Genomic DNA, 15976 nt, shown 5'->3' with positions numbered 1-15976 from the left:
TATAAGCAGGTCTTGAACAATGACTTACATGACTCAGCTCTACTCCAAATATAAATCATGCTAATACTTCTTCCCAATACTTGGACTACTTGTACAGAGAAATAAAATGTCCCATTTTCATGAATTATACATCACATTGAAGAGGCCTTCACGTTGAGCTCTTTTGTAATTCAACAATGTGCAGTGAAAATCAAATTAAAAATAAACCTAGTGTTCTGAATTCTTGTGATGACAATTTGATACCTATTAGAATAATCACACTGCTACTGCAATACATTATCTTAATTTCAACATCAGTTTTAAATTAGTTGGAAATTATTTTTGGAAATAATCCTAAAATGCAGAATTTGCCATTTTAAAACTGTGTCCAACACAGCAGTCTTTTCAATATGAACAAATATAATGCTCCAATATAAAAGCATTATTTGAGAGGCTGCTAAAACTTGAAATTACATCTAGTACTTGAGAAATACAATAGTTGCTGCTAAGTTTTGCAAAATAAAATTTAATATTAAATATGTTTTATCATCACAATCCAAATCTATTATATCCAGTGGGTGTACAGGTGATTATTATAGTAGAAATCAGTCCAAAAGTATCAGCTTTCCAGCACTATTTTTCTTTGTGCTATCCTATTTCCTGTTAGATTTTTAATCTGAGTCAGAGTAAGCTCTTTTAATTCTAATGCTTGCTTGACAACAGTTATACATCTTCCTCTTGATCTGCCTCTGGATTTATTACCATTGTTTCTTCAAATATCTGTTTAGTTAATCTTTCTTCTCCCATCATGTTTATATGCCTGTCTTTGACTTCAGTATTCCAAAGGTTTGTGTTTAGAGAAAAAAATAACAAAAATGCATATTTGTAAAACATCATACAAACTTGACTGAAATCCATAAAAATTGAAGCTTCTCATAAAATGTTAAAAAACCGATGTACTTCATACATTTTATAAAAAAAAAATCATAAAAGTTTGCAGTTGTGGAAAGTATATTATTACTTTACAAGATTTTTTTTTAATTAAAGCAAAAATAAGGTTATCTCTCAAGTCTTTGAAGTTTATTCTATGTGATTCCCAGGTTTATTAATCTTATCCACTTCTGACATCCATCATTTCTCAGAGAATGAAATTATTATATACTTGTAATGCATACATGTTTTAATAGGACTTGAATATAAACAAAAATAAAGTTGAATATAAGCAAAAATATTAAATATTTCATATAAATTATATAAAACATTCTTCTGTAGTCCTGTACAAAATATTTTTGCATATACAAATATAAACAAAAACAGAGATTGGATGAATCATTCTTATGACACTTTATTTCAAGAAATATGAAAATGAAACATTATTTGGTTTTATCTCTAGACAATTTCTGGTGTGAATAGTATCATAATCTATAAAGATTACAAGGAGTGATACTAAACAAGAAGACATCCAATTGTAAATAAACATTAGTACATTCAGCTTCCCTCTACCAAGATTCTGGAGCATAGAATCCATGAGTAGAGGTATCATTATTTTCAACATTCTTGCTGCCTCTGTTGTCACAGAGGTAATGCAAAGAATGTTATTCTTTTTAGAGCTCTCCAAATCTCTAATTCAGATATCAAGTTTTCAATAAGCAGGATGCTGAAGTTTAATATTTTCAGAAATGCTAGTTTTCAGCCTTGAGTGAACTACCCATTCAGTCAAGCTTTAATCAAAATGTCCCATCATCATTATTATGTGCAATTATTTCTTATCTATTTGTACTATTTCAAGATACTCTGTTTTGATAAATTACTTTGGTTAATTTATCAGTGATCACCAATAGCACACAGATTACACATTTCATAGTACTTGTTAATTTTATGTTCCAGGTTATCCATTAAACTTCTAAACTTGTTCATTTTATTCCATCCCCACATGCTAGATTATTTACTTGGATGAAATGACAATGAATTGGATGAACTCTAGTTTCACAAGTTCTTGTAAACTTGCAAGAACTTGTGAAATTGATGTAACTGAATACAGAAAGACTCGAACTGCATTGCATATCTGTATACTTGAAAATATGAATAAATTTTCCATTTCGTTAATTTACTTCATGTTGAAAGCTGTTTTATTTCACAATAGGTAAACACAATGCACCAGGTTGTCCAGCAACTGCTAACGTTAGATTCTAAAAGATTATTCTACAACCCTCATCTTTTTCATCTAGTCACCTATACATTTTGTTAAGTGCATTCTTAACCCATAACCAGGCACTTGAGATCTTTGAGACCCCACACAAATTCTAGCAATGTTTTGCTGCTCTTTGCAGCAAAACATTGCTGCCTATTCCACCAACACAAGTGAAACTTCTAACAGTTGTTAACAAATGTATTTTATTTAATTTCTCCATTGAAAATTCCAGAAATTTCTATTAGTTCTCATACAAAAAGTAAAAAAATTTGGATTTGACTTAAGTCTAGTATCAATAATTATATGTGCATGCTGAAAAACATGAATTTGAAATTAGCATTATTGTAGATGTTGGTATTAAGGATATTAACAATAGATCTCAGGATTTGCTTAACAAGTACAGGGCAATGTTGAGAAAGAGCTGCAAGACACAATTAAATTTGAAAGTATCTGCAATTCTGCAATATGATAGGGAAGTACATGGTGACAGCCATGTCAATCAAATCAGCCCTGGAGAGACCGGCTCATCAGGTAGAATTTTTCAGACCTGTATGTAGTACTCAAGATGCAACCTAACTGCTGCTTTGTACAATGGAATAATCATCTCCTTATCTCTGCTAGCAAAGATCCAGTATATCATTGACAAAACCCCCATGAGCTGTTCAGATAGCCTGTCTGTACTCTAGGAGAACTTCATTTCTGTTGGCACATTGATACATTAATCTGGAATTACTGCTACTCATATGTAGTACCAGCAATTTGCCCTGAATTTGCCAACTTCAGTTGCCATTTCTCAGCCTATCTGCCTAATATTTCTAGATATTGCTGCAGTAGCTAACCTTTATTACTGTTTATTAACCACCCTGCAGACCTTTGTATCATCTGCAAACTTAGACGTTAAGCCTGACATACCTTCATCAATATCATTAATAAATACAGAAAACACCAATGGGCCCAGCACTGAACCCTGGGGAACTCAATAACATTAGTCCATGAAAAGCAGTGTCCATTAATGACCACTCTGTCTTCTCCCACTCAGCCACCCATTTATCCATAGCAGCAACTTGCTCTTAATGCCACACTGCTGCAATTTATACAGCAGTATTTTATGTGCAACGGTATTTCCTGAAATCCAAGTATATGATATCAAAATTATTTTTTTGCATCCAGTCCCTTTATTACTGCATCATAGTATCCAATAGTAATAGTATTCACCATATACTGCAAGGAAGCCACAGGCTTTTGCTACACTGCCACAAAAAAAAAAAAAAAAAAAACCCAAACCATATGCTTCCCTCCTCGCACAAGTAAGTATCTAGTAGCCCTTTGAATTTATTCAAACTGTCAGGCTCAACTACCTGCAAGGGAAATGTGTTCCAGCTATCAGCAACCTATTTGGCTAAAAGAAAACTTCCCACAATCTAATCTAAAATTTGAATTTATGACCACTAGTTCTGGAATTCTTTAGAACACAGCATATAGTGTTATTTGTAATGTAGTTCTGGGGGTTTCCCCCAACTCTGCTTCAGGCAATGTGGTGAATACAAAGGTCTGTAAAGGTCAGATTTATGTAGGTTAGTGTTTAGAACAGTGAAAATTCCACCTTCAATCATTTTACTAATCCCTCTCAGAGCCTTATAAACTTCAATCAGGTCACCGCTGAGGTGCCTAGTTGCCAAGTTCTGTACGTGACATAATTGGAGTCTTTCCTCATATGGTCATCCTTCTGCTGATCTCACAATTCAAGATGCTTGTCTTTGGACCCTTTCAAGAAGTTCGATGTCTTTTTTCAGATGGGGTCTCCATACTTGAATACAGTATTCCAAATGTGGTCTTACAATTGCCTTTTACAGTGGGATTATGGCCTCCCTCTCTCTACAGGATAGCATTTAATAAATCGTTGATAGGACACCTTAGCCTTTCCTGACTACCTGTTTACACTGTTCAGAAAACTTCATATCTGCCCATATTGTAACTCCCAGTTCCATTTCCTCCTCCACTGCTTTTAATTCAACCCCATCAAATGCATAATTTATCTGTGAGTTGCTATTCCTCAAGTATAAGACCTTGCGTTTAGCAGCATTAAAACACAGCTGCCACTCCTCTGACCATCTTTTAAGTCTGTTCAAGCCATCCTGAAGGAGTGCTGCTTCGCACTGATCATTAATGATGGTGTAAATCTTTATGTCGTCTACAAATTTTGACATCGCACCTTCTATCCCTTTGTAGATGTCATTTATGAAAATGAGAAAGAACAGCGGTCCCAGAACCGATCTTTGAGGGACTCCACTCCTGACATCACACCAATCTGAAGAATATCCATTAATCACAACCCTCTGCCTTCTGTCCTGCAGCCGCCCATAAATCAATCTTAGAATCTTACCAGTAATTCCAACCTGTTCAAGCTTATACAGCAACCTCTCATGAGGGACCAAGTCAAATGTTTTGCTAAAATCCAAATAAACTATGTTGATATTATTCCCTAAATCCAGCTCACGAGGAACTTGTCAAAATAGCCTACTATGTTAGTTAAGCATGATTTACCCATAACAAAACCATGTTTGTCCTTTAAAATGTCATATCCAGCTATATGTCCCTGGATTGCACTCTTAATCACTGCCTGTAAGATTTTTCCTACCACTGAAGCCAGACTAACTAGTCTCCAGTTACCAACTTCACTCTTAGAACCACCTTTATGTACAGGCAATACATTAGCACTTCTCCAATCCAAAGGAATCTCCCCCGAATCCAAAGATGCCCTCATAATTAGCCTCAATGGCTCAATACACTCCCACAAACTCTCCCTGAAAACTACAGGGTATATGCCATCAACTCTGGGTGCCTTACTTGATTTTATGCTCAAAAGTTTTCTAATAAACAATCATCTGTAATTATGACATCACTAATTTCATATGACTCAGCCTCTTCTCAGTATAAAGGGTCTTTTCAGTAAAGATAGATGCTAAGTACCTATTCAGTTCATCTGCGACATCAGCTGGGTTGTCTAAGACTTCCCATACTCAGTGCACAAAGGTCCAATCTGATTTGCCTTTTTCTTCCTTGCATTCACATACATGAAAAATTCCTTATGCTCTCTTAGCCAATGCTTTTTCATGTGTAGCTTTGGCCTCTCTGACCTTATTTGCGGTACTATTACAGATCAACCTGTACCTTCAGTACTTTTCATAACTGTCCCATGCTATCTCTTTCTGCTCAATTTGATCAACCAGCTCTGCAGTTATCCATTTCGGCGTCCTCCTCCCGCAGTATTTTCTTAAAGGTATGTATGCATTCATGGCTTCTGTGATTTTTGCTTTAAAAGTATTCTATAATTGAAATGCATTTACCATCCCTCGGCAATCTGCCCAGTTTACAGATGCCATATAGTGCCTTAAACTGTCAAAGTCACGTGTTCTGAAGTTAAAACCCATGCCTTTACCTTTAACTACTGCAGCATCTTTCTTCATTTTCCAAGTGACGATTGCATGATCACTTCCTAACAATGGTTCGTGCACTTTAAGCTGTGATGTCATCTGGATCATCAGTAATGATGAGGTCCAGAATATTCTCACCTCTAGTACTTTCTCTAACATGCTGGTACAAATAATAATCATCTAGTTTATTTAAAAAAGTTTTTCCCCATCATGAGTTTCCCTCCCACTTATTCCAATCAATTTGGGACAGATTAAAGTCATCCATAATAAGCCATTCATGTTTGCTTGCCCATTCCATCTGCATATAAAGACTCTTGTCATATTCTTCACAATCTTCTAGTCTGTAGATTACTTCCACTCTCATTGTTCCTTTGCTTTCCACTAATTCATGTATAGCACTTTTTACACAATAATTTTATGGTCCCTGAATTCTTAGCAGCCAGTTATCCCATTTTATGCCTAAATTTGCCACTGAACCAAAATACATGCCGAAACTTAAAAGAGGGGGGGGGGGGGAATGCTATTACAGATTAACTTTTTGACAAAGTTCATCTGTAATAGCACCACACCAAAATTTATAACAAGAAGAATATATAAAATAGAAGCATTTTTTATGTAGTCTAGCTGATACTGTAATGGCACATTTCCTTCTAAGAAAATACCATAAGGAAGTGAAAAGAGGATGAGAACAAGAGTAAGCAAAGACATTATTAGACAAATGTAATTACTTGGCAAGTCAGGCTACTAGTGTTTCAAAGGAAGGATGCATTTATACCATTAAGAAAATACAGCACAAGAAAATTGCTGAGATTCATCTGTAATGCTATTAAATAACACTGACTAGAATCTGTAAAATGTCTTTATTATGATAAAATAAAATAAAATACATGCATACTGATTGTATAACTATATGTTAAAACAAAATAAAATAAATGTTGTATAACAAGAATAAAATTCAATAAAATACGTAAAATTAAAAGCAATAAAAGTTGTTTAAAACCACTAATACAGGAGCTTTCGGCAGCAGGCAGCGGCCGCCTTCATCAGCTATAGTGGTTGTAGGATGACCGACAATCTATATGTACCACACATCTCAGCAGGTCTGTGACATGAACTATGGCGTCTACGCACGGTTCATTATCAGTCATCCTGCAATCACTATAGCTGATGAAGGCGGCCGCTGCTGCCGAAAGCTCCTGTATTAGTGGTTTTAAACAACTTTTATCGCTTTTAATTTTATATATTTTATTGAATTTTATTCTTCTTACACAACATATAGTTATATAATCAGTATGCATGTATTTTATTTTATTTTATCATAATAAAGATGTTTTACAGATTCGAGTCAGTGTTATTTAGTAGCATTACAGATGAATTACAGAGTTCCTGACTCCAGAGGCCTTTTCAATGAAATTGCTGAGGTAGATGAATACAGACAGAGCTTGCCAGATAGACTATAAAAAGATTGTACAGAGCAATGAAAAGTACTGAAGCCTGTAAAGGCTCAAAGTCACATTTCCTGTGATGCTATTAAGCACCACAAGAAGTGTTGGGGTTTGCAAGGGCTGAGTATGAGACTCCTGAAGTTTATGGTGCATACACAACAATTCAGAGGGAGGTGGCCAGAGAGTGCATTGACCTGTTAAGATTAATTATGAGGGCATTACTGGATTCAGGAAAAATCCATCTGGATTGGAGAAGTACCAACATATCACTAATGTCTAAGACAAGTAATAATTACAATAAGTCTGATTTCAATAGTAGGGAAAATCATGGAGGCACTGATAAAGAATGTAATTTAGATAGAAATGGTATTTTGAAGGTTATACAACATGGTTTCATTAAGGGAAAATTCATGTTTAACTAACATAGTTAGCTATTTTGACACAGTTACTCATATTCTGGATGCAGGAAATAATTTCACCATTGTTTATACTGATTTTAGCAATGCATTTGACCAAATCCCTTACAAGAGGTTACTGAATAAGCTGGAACATGTTTGAATCATAAGTATGATTATAATATGAATCAGAAGCTGGCTGCAGTACAGAAGACAGAGGGTTGTGATTAATAGTTACACTTCACATTGGCTGAACATTAAAAGTGGGGGACCCAAAAGACTGATTCTGAGACAACTGTTTTTCTGATTTTCATATGTAACATTGATGAAGGGATAAGGGCATTATGTAAAAATTTGCAGGTGAACAGCACCAAACAGTGCTCCTTCAGGATGAGTTGGATATGCTATAAGGATGATCAGAAAAGTGGCAGCTATGTTTTAATTCAAAAAAATACAAGGTCTGACACCTGGAGAATAACAACTGCAAAATAACTTGTACATCAAGAGGAGCTAATGCAGTGGAGGATGAGAGAGATTTGGGGGTTACAATCCAAATGGACAGTATAGACAGGCAGCAAGGAGGCCCATGATGTTCAGTAGATAATTTATATCTACTGAACATTTGTCTGTAGAGATAAGGAGGTCATAATCCCACTGTATAAGGCAATGGTGAGATTTCACTTAGAATACTATGTCCAAGTATGGACACCACACTGAAAAAAAAGACATTGAAGCTTCATGAAACAGTTCAAGATGGGAAACATGCTTGGTGAAATCAGCAAAGGGGTACCCAGGTGAGGAAAGACTGAATATGTAGGATACAGATTGGTAACTAGGTACTTTACAGGAACTTGGGTCTATAAGTTTATAGATAGGGAGTTTTCTCTAAGTTTCTAAGAAGGAATAGTAAAATTAATGAAGGCAAAATTTTCACTGCTATAAATAATTCCAGAACTAGGAACCATAAATTCAAATTATGGGGAGTTTGTTATGTTATTTGGTTTTTAGGAGCATTAGCAACTAAGGCCATATTGCTCCTGGAATATGCGGTGATCATTCCCTGATCTTTCCGCATCCCCGTATTTGGTGGTGACGGGATCGAACCCCGGTCTAATCAAGAAGCGTGCGTTACACACTGCTGCTTCTTCCCACCTGGCTACGGAGGCGCCAAATTATGGGGAGAGAGGTGTGGACTGGATTACAGGAAGAGTTTTCTTTCAGCCAGTGAGTAGTTAATTACTGGAATAAGTTACCTGTGGGTAGTTGAGCCCAACAGCTTAGGTGAATATTGGTGATGTGTTCACAGTCATTCCCTAGGGGTAGGGACTTGTTCCTATGATATGATGAACACTGGTGTGTTCAACATATTTGAACACACCAAGTGCAAGTTTGTTTACTGTTGCCAGATTCCCCCCCCCCTTTTGAGCATCATCGTGCCGTGGTTTACCTTCTATCACATTGTTGTTGTTGTTGTTAGGTTTTTTTTTAGGAGCATTAGCAACTATGGCCATATTGCTCCGGGAATATGCGGTGGTCATTCCCTGACCTTTCCGCATTCTCCGTATTTGGTGGTGACGGGTTCGAACCCCGGTCTAATCAAAAAGCGTGTGCTACGCACTGCTGCTCCTTCCCACCTGGCTACGGAGGCGCCTTTTCTATCACATGGCAAGTCTGATATTTATGTCATATTGTACCATTCACTAATTAGTTGACAAAGTGGCACCTTTCTTGAGAGTTACTCATTTATGCCTGGAATTTTAACTTGTTTTATACTTGCTCAATGCTCTGCAATTTCAACTTATTTTATTCTGCGTGTTTTTATCTTTACAATATCCCTTTTTGTATACTATTTGTCATTCTTGACTTATTTTTGTATATTTATTTTAATAAAATTCCGTGAGTTGTTTCAAGTAATTTTATTATTGAAATAATTCTTCTCTTTCTTGGTGATGCCTTTCTACTTCTCTCTCTCTCTCTCTCTCTCTCTCTCTCTCTCTCTCTCTCTCTCACACACAGGGGGTAACTCGGGATTTTTTTTTTTTTTTTTTTTTTGGCTGGCGCAGCATAAGCCTCAGGCTTCCTTGTACCATATGGCTAATAATAATAATAATAATAATAATGATCTGCAAAACACAAGGCATTTTTATAATAAGTTTGGGTAAATTCAAAGGTCACTTAGATAGTTAGGTGTTTTCTCCTGACATTCTCCCTCAAATGCCTTAAAACCCCAATGTAGACCTGGTGGTAGGAACTCCTGACAAAGAAAGCAACCTTCATGCTCTTGAAATTTCATCTGACCTTCCTTGCCTTTTCTAGATGATGGAATTTTACACTCAGAGGACTATTGCTTTGTTTCTGGTTTATAACCATAAAACCTAGATCTCATCCCCTTTATGACCTTGGACAGGAAGTTTCTGTCCTTTCTGGTCTGTGCTTGTAGGTACTTGCAAACAGAAAGCCAGTTCTGTTTCTTTTTTGTTGCAAGGGGCACAAATTCTGCAGCAGTCTGTCTCATGTTTAAATTTTCAGTTAAAATGCATTGGGATGTACTGTACAATAAGCCTAGAATGTCATAAATATTGTTAATCATATGCCATTTGTCCTCATCGATGACGTGATGCACTTTTTAAACATTTTCATAGTCTGACTTGACAACAGGCAACTTGAGCTCTCAAATTCTTCAAATGAAGTTTGGCCACCTTGGAAACATGAATATTATTGAAAAGTCTGTGCTTTACCCACAGAATCATCACCAAATGCCTGTTTAAGCATATTGTAAATCCATGAATCTACTTTCTCCAGTTTATAACAAAAAGTTTGGCCACCTTGGAAACATGAATATTATTGAAAAGTTTGTGCTTTACCCACAGAATCATCACCAAATGCTTGTTTAAGCGTATTGTAAATCCATGAATCTACTTTCTCCAGTTTATAACAAAAATATAAATTATCAGGTTGATACAAAAGATTGACAGATATAAACTAGTCTGCAATCAAGTCACTAACGAAGTTAGGCACGCTAAGGCAGATTATGAGTCTTTTGCAAAGGGGAAAAAACCCAACAATGACTTCTTTATTTATACAAACACAAGAAAGAAGGGGTGAACCACATTGGTTCACATAATAACACTGGTTTAACTGTATAATTCTGCTCAGTTTGCTGATAAACTGAATACAGTAATCCCTCGATTAGTGTGCTTAATGCGTCTTGCAAAAGTGTGTTAATCAAACTTAATAACTATGGAAAATAATGTAATTGGTTCCGTAACTTTTTTATTTATTCTCGAAAATATACAGTACCATATTTTTTAATTTTTTTCAACAAATTATAATTACAAAGCACAATAAAAATTAAACAAAATTAAAAGTTAAATAAAGGAAAATACTCTACTTTTTAAAAAAAAAATTAGTAAGTGTAGTTTGATGTGCATTCTCCTTCCTCTTATTGTGCATCTGTTGATAAGGAAATAAAGCTTCTTCCACTTTTCGACAAATTTGACTGCTGCATTCTACATCAGGGTCAGCATCTAAGCATTGCTGCTTAAAAACTTCAATAGTATGAAAATTCTCTTCAAACTCCTTTTGAGTCAAACTTCTTTCTTGTGGGTAGGAGTTGCATCACCTTGACAATCATCGGCAGCTTCGTACACTCATTGGGTATCTAAATTTAGAAGATCACTATTGCTCAGTTCTTCGAAATGGAATTCAATTAATTCTTGAACATTTTGGTTGTCTAACTCATTAAAACCAAGGTCCTTTCCGATGTGAGTTATTTCTTCAACAACACCTTTCATTTCTTTTGGAAAGCCTTTAAATTCATTTGCACAGTGAGGAAGAAGATGCTTCCATGCAGCTCTCATACTGCTTGACATGAGTTCAAGCCATGACTGATGAATGTTTTCAGTGGCATCTTTGATGCTATAATTTTTCCAGAATTCTATCAATGAAATTGCATTCTCTTCAGACATTGCTTGAATTGCCTGTTTAGAAGTCCTTCTCAAGTAGTAAACTTTAAAAGTTGCGATAGGCCCTTGATCCATCGATTGCAGTAAGGTAGTTGTATTAGGTGGTAAAAATATCACTTTGATATTTTCACACAAGGAATCAAGAGCAATGGGATGACCAGGAGCATTGTCCAAAATTAATAAAGCTTTAAAATCAAGATTATTTTTTCTGCAATAATTTTCAACTGTTGAGAAAAATAGCCTGTGAACCATTCTTCGAATAGAGCTTTAGTTATCCACGCTTTCTTGTTAGATCGCCAAATTACAGGGAGTGATCCTTGATTTAAGCCTTTAAGAGCCCTAGGATGCTGTGCGTGATAAACGAGAATGGGATATTTTTAAATCTCCTTCAGCATTACCCCCTAATAATAGTGTAAGCTTATCTTTGCCGACTTTATAACCAGGTTGTGATTTTTCTGTTTTGGCCAAGAAAGTCTTAGAAAGCATTCGCTTCCAGAACAATCCGGTTTCATCGACGTTAAATATTTGTTGATCACTATAACCTCCTTCTTCCAAAATTTCCTTCAAAGTATCTGGATATTTTTGAGCAGCTTCACCTGTGATTTGAACATCTGCAAGCTGGTTCTTTTTTTAAACCTCTCAAACCATCCAGGACTAGCACTGAATTCTTCATTGTCCCCTTTTTCATCTTATGTGGCCTTTTCTTTCAAAGATGAAAAGAGATACTGCTCTTGATTTAATAATATCAGTACTTAGCAGGATTTGTTTTTGGTTACAATCTTCAATCCAAATAGACAACAGTCGCTCTATTTCAATCATTGTAAGGCTTCTATTTCAAGTTGTTTGCATACATTTGGAACATGGCGCAACCTTACCTTTTTCTTCATACTGATCTGCTTGCTCAAAATTGCCCATATTGTTCATTCGCCCATCCCATGGTCCCATCTTATTTCTACTCTACTATCACTGCATTCATGCTTTTTTATTATTTATAGTTTTTCTTCTAAGGGAATAACTTTTTGGCTCTTCTTTATATGATCACTTTTCACTGTTTGTTATTTGGTTTTTAGGAGCATTAGCAACTAAGGCCATATTGCTCCAGGGATATGTGGTGGTCATTCCCTGACCTTTCCGCATCCTCCGTATTTGGTGGGCATGGGCTCAAACCCCAGTCTAATCAAGAAGCGTGTACTATGCACTGCTGCTCCTGCCCACCTGGCTACGGAGGCACTGCTCACTTTTCACTTCACTATTTCTTTTGCTCATAGCTGAGGGTAAATTACATATTAGCTAAACTTTAAGAAAAAACAAAATATATATATATATATATATATATACTGTTAGCAGTTGATATGGTTATCTGGCATTTGCTAAATTAATTTAGCAGACAACCATATATATATAAATAAAAACTCACAGTTTATAAAGAAAATATTTTCTTTCAGATTTCAGCTATATGAAATTAAAGCAGTGACTAAATAAACACTCAAAAAATATCCTCGCATTAATCGAATTTTTGTACCGCACTAATTTATTTTTGATGTCAAAAAAATTTAGCACATTAATCGAAGGATTACTGTATATATTTTGCATCTACATTCACATATGAGGAATTCTTTAGGGAAAAGAGTTGCCAGAAGTTTATTAGACTCTAACAGGGAGCTAAAACGATTTTGCAATAACTGCGATGAAAGTGGAGGAGAAAATGTTGAAGCTAAATAAAAAAAAAATACCTGGAATGGATGGGATCTATCCAAATTTTATTAAGGAATGTAACAAAAGAGGTAAGCAAACCTTTAGCCATAATTATGACAGCATCTTTGGATTCAGGGAAGGTCCCTGCGGATTGGAGATGTGCAAATGTGTCCCCAATTCCCAAAGGGAAATTAAAAGGTGATGTGAGTAATTACTGGCCTGTTAGCTTAAATGTGTTCTAGGGAAAATAACAGAGCCACTGGTTAATAATGGAAGTAACGCACGACCATCCGGAAAGGAATGCAACTATACAGCAGTCACAGCATGGATTTGTTAAGAGTTTATCTTGTCTGACCAATCTGATGCAGTAACAAAGGAACTGGATAAAAAAAATAATTTTGATATCATATGCTTGGATTTCTGGAAAGCTTTTGATGCTATTGCACATAAAAGACTGCTGTACAAATTGGAGCAGAGTGACATTAAGTGCAAGTTACTGTGATGGATAAATGGATGGCTGAGTGAGCGAAGACAGTGAGTAGTAATCAATGGACGCTGCTCTTTGTGCATTAATCAGAGAGTCTTATAATGGGGGATTTTAATTTCCCAGATATTGACTGGAATTTGGGGGCTGGTCACTCACACACTAGCAAGGCTTTTGTGGATTTATTGGATGATTGCTTTCTACATCAGCATGTTCGGGAGGCAACTAGAGGGAAGAATACTCTTGATTTGATTATCAGCAGTGATTCTTCATGCATTAAGAATCTGCAGATAAATGAACCACTAGGTGGCAGTGATCACAGTGTGGAGTTACTCAAAGAGGTAACTACCATTAGGGGTAAAGGGAAGGGGTATTGCTTTCGTAAAGGCGACTACGATGGACTGAGACAGTATTTAAATTCTATACAGTGGGATCAACTGATGATGTTACCAACAGCAAATTCAAAATGGGAAGCATTCAAAGAACTTATCTTGCAAGCTACTAGGCTTTACATACCAACTAAGAAATATTGTTCAAGGTTTAGGCCTAAATGGATGTCAGATGAACTAATGAGGCATATGGCAGAGAAGAAAAATGCATGGGATACATACAAATTAACATGTGACACAGAAGCCTATGATAGATACAAGTTGATCTGTAACCAAGTTACAAAGGAGGTTAGGCAGGCGAAGGCAGATTACGAGAGATCCTTGGCAAGTGATGCGAAGAAAAACAGCAAAGAGTTCTTTACTTATGTAAACTCTAGAAGGAAGGGGATGAATCAGATTGGTCCACTTGATATCGATGGGTCAACTGTTGATGACCCTGCTCAGGTAGCTAACAAACTAAATGAATATTTTGCATCGACATTCACACATGAGGAGTTATTCAGCGAGGGGAATGCCAGAGGTGTATTTAACTCTAGCAGTAAGCTAGAGAATCTTGTAATAACTGAGAGTAAAGTGGAGGAGAAATTGTTGAAGATAAACACAAGAAAGGCACCTGGGGTGGATGGGATCTATCCAGTTATATTAAAGGAGGCAGCAAAGGAAGTAAGCAAACCCTTAGCCATAATTATGAGAGCTTCTTTGGACTCAGGGGAGGTACCCATGGACTGGAGATGTGCAAATGTGACCCCAATTCACAAAGGAGGATCAAAGGCTGACACAAGTAATTATAGACCTGTGAGTTTAACTCTGTTCCCGGAAAATTAATGGAGGCACTGGTTAAAGAAGCACTGCAGGATCATCTAGACAAGACTTCAGTTATAGCTCAGACACAGCATGGTTTTGTTAAGGGGAAGTCTTGCCTGACCAATTTGATTGGATACTATGATGCAGTCACAAAAGAACTGGATGCAGGGAATAACTTTGATATTATATACTTGGATCTTAGAAAGGCTTTTGATACTGTTGCACATGGAAGACTGCTGCACAAATTGGAGCAGTGTGGCATTGGAGGCAAATTGCTGCTATGGATAAAGGGGTGGTTGAGGGGGAGAAGACAGAGAGTGGTAATCAATGGACACTGCTCATCGTGGACTAATGTTATTAGTGGAGTCCCTCAGGGTTCAGTATTGGGTCCTTTATTGTTTTCTGTATTTATAAATGATACTGATGATGGTATATCAAGCTTAATGTCCAAGTTTGCAGATGATACGAAGGTTGGCAGGGCTGTCAAGGACACTACTGACACTATGCTACTGCAACAGGATCTGGAAAGGTTGAGCAGATGGGCTGAGAGGTGGCAAATGAAGTTTAACATTGACAAATGTAAAGTACTACACATGAGAAACAGCAACCCCAGAGCGACATATAAACTCTGTGGTACTACACTGACAGTGGTAGAGAATGAAAGGGACCTGGGGGTGGTTGTGCAGGCAGATATGAAGTTCTCTGAGCAGTGCAGACGGGCTGCAAGAGTAGCTCATGGTGTATTGTCAATGATGTATAGGAATTTTTCTAGCAGGGATAAGGAGGTGATTATTCCCTTGTATAAGGCAATGGTCAGGCCACACCTAGAGTACTGTATACAGGCCTGGAGGCCTCATTTCAAGAAGGATGTAGAGCTGCTGGAACGAGTACAGAGAAGGGCAACAAGATTAGTGAATGGAACAAAGGGGTGCTTTTACGAAGAAAGGCTTAAGTTTTGCAAATTACAGTGTCTGGAGACTAGGCACCATCGAGGTGATCTGATAGAGGTGTACAAAGCCTTGAATGGTTTGAGCATGCTCAATGCTGATGGGATTCTTCCTCTTGCTCAGAATAATCACCTGAGAGGGCATAAGTTCAAATTGAGGAAAGACAGATGTAGGATAGATGTGCGGAAATTTGAGCTATCAACTTCCACAAGAACAGATGGAAGTCTGTTCCAGCAATCAACTACCCA

At 36.6% G+C, this 15976-nt stretch overlaps 1 long non-coding RNA gene across 1 annotated transcript in view; it reads right to left on the bottom strand.

Annotated features, from left to right (window-relative positions):
* Positions 1–588: 588 nt before the first annotated feature.
* The window catches only part of LOC150075258 (uncharacterized), a 78551-nt gene continuing 63163 nt past the window's right edge, over positions 589–15976 (bottom strand). Inside the window, exon 3 of the long non-coding RNA XR_016547922.1 lies at positions 589–809. This is a non-coding gene — a long non-coding RNA (uncharacterized LOC150075258). The remainder of the gene's footprint in view (positions 810–15976) is intronic.

This window comes from Mastigoproctus giganteus, chromosome 14 (genome assembly GCF_048544385.1).
Source record: "Mastigoproctus giganteus isolate SK-2022 chromosome 14, ASM4854438v1, whole genome shotgun sequence".
NCBI classification, from domain to species: domain Eukaryota; kingdom Metazoa; phylum Arthropoda; class Arachnida; order Uropygi; family Thelyphonidae; genus Mastigoproctus; species Mastigoproctus giganteus.
This window is presented reverse-complemented; position numbering and strand designations above follow the sequence as displayed.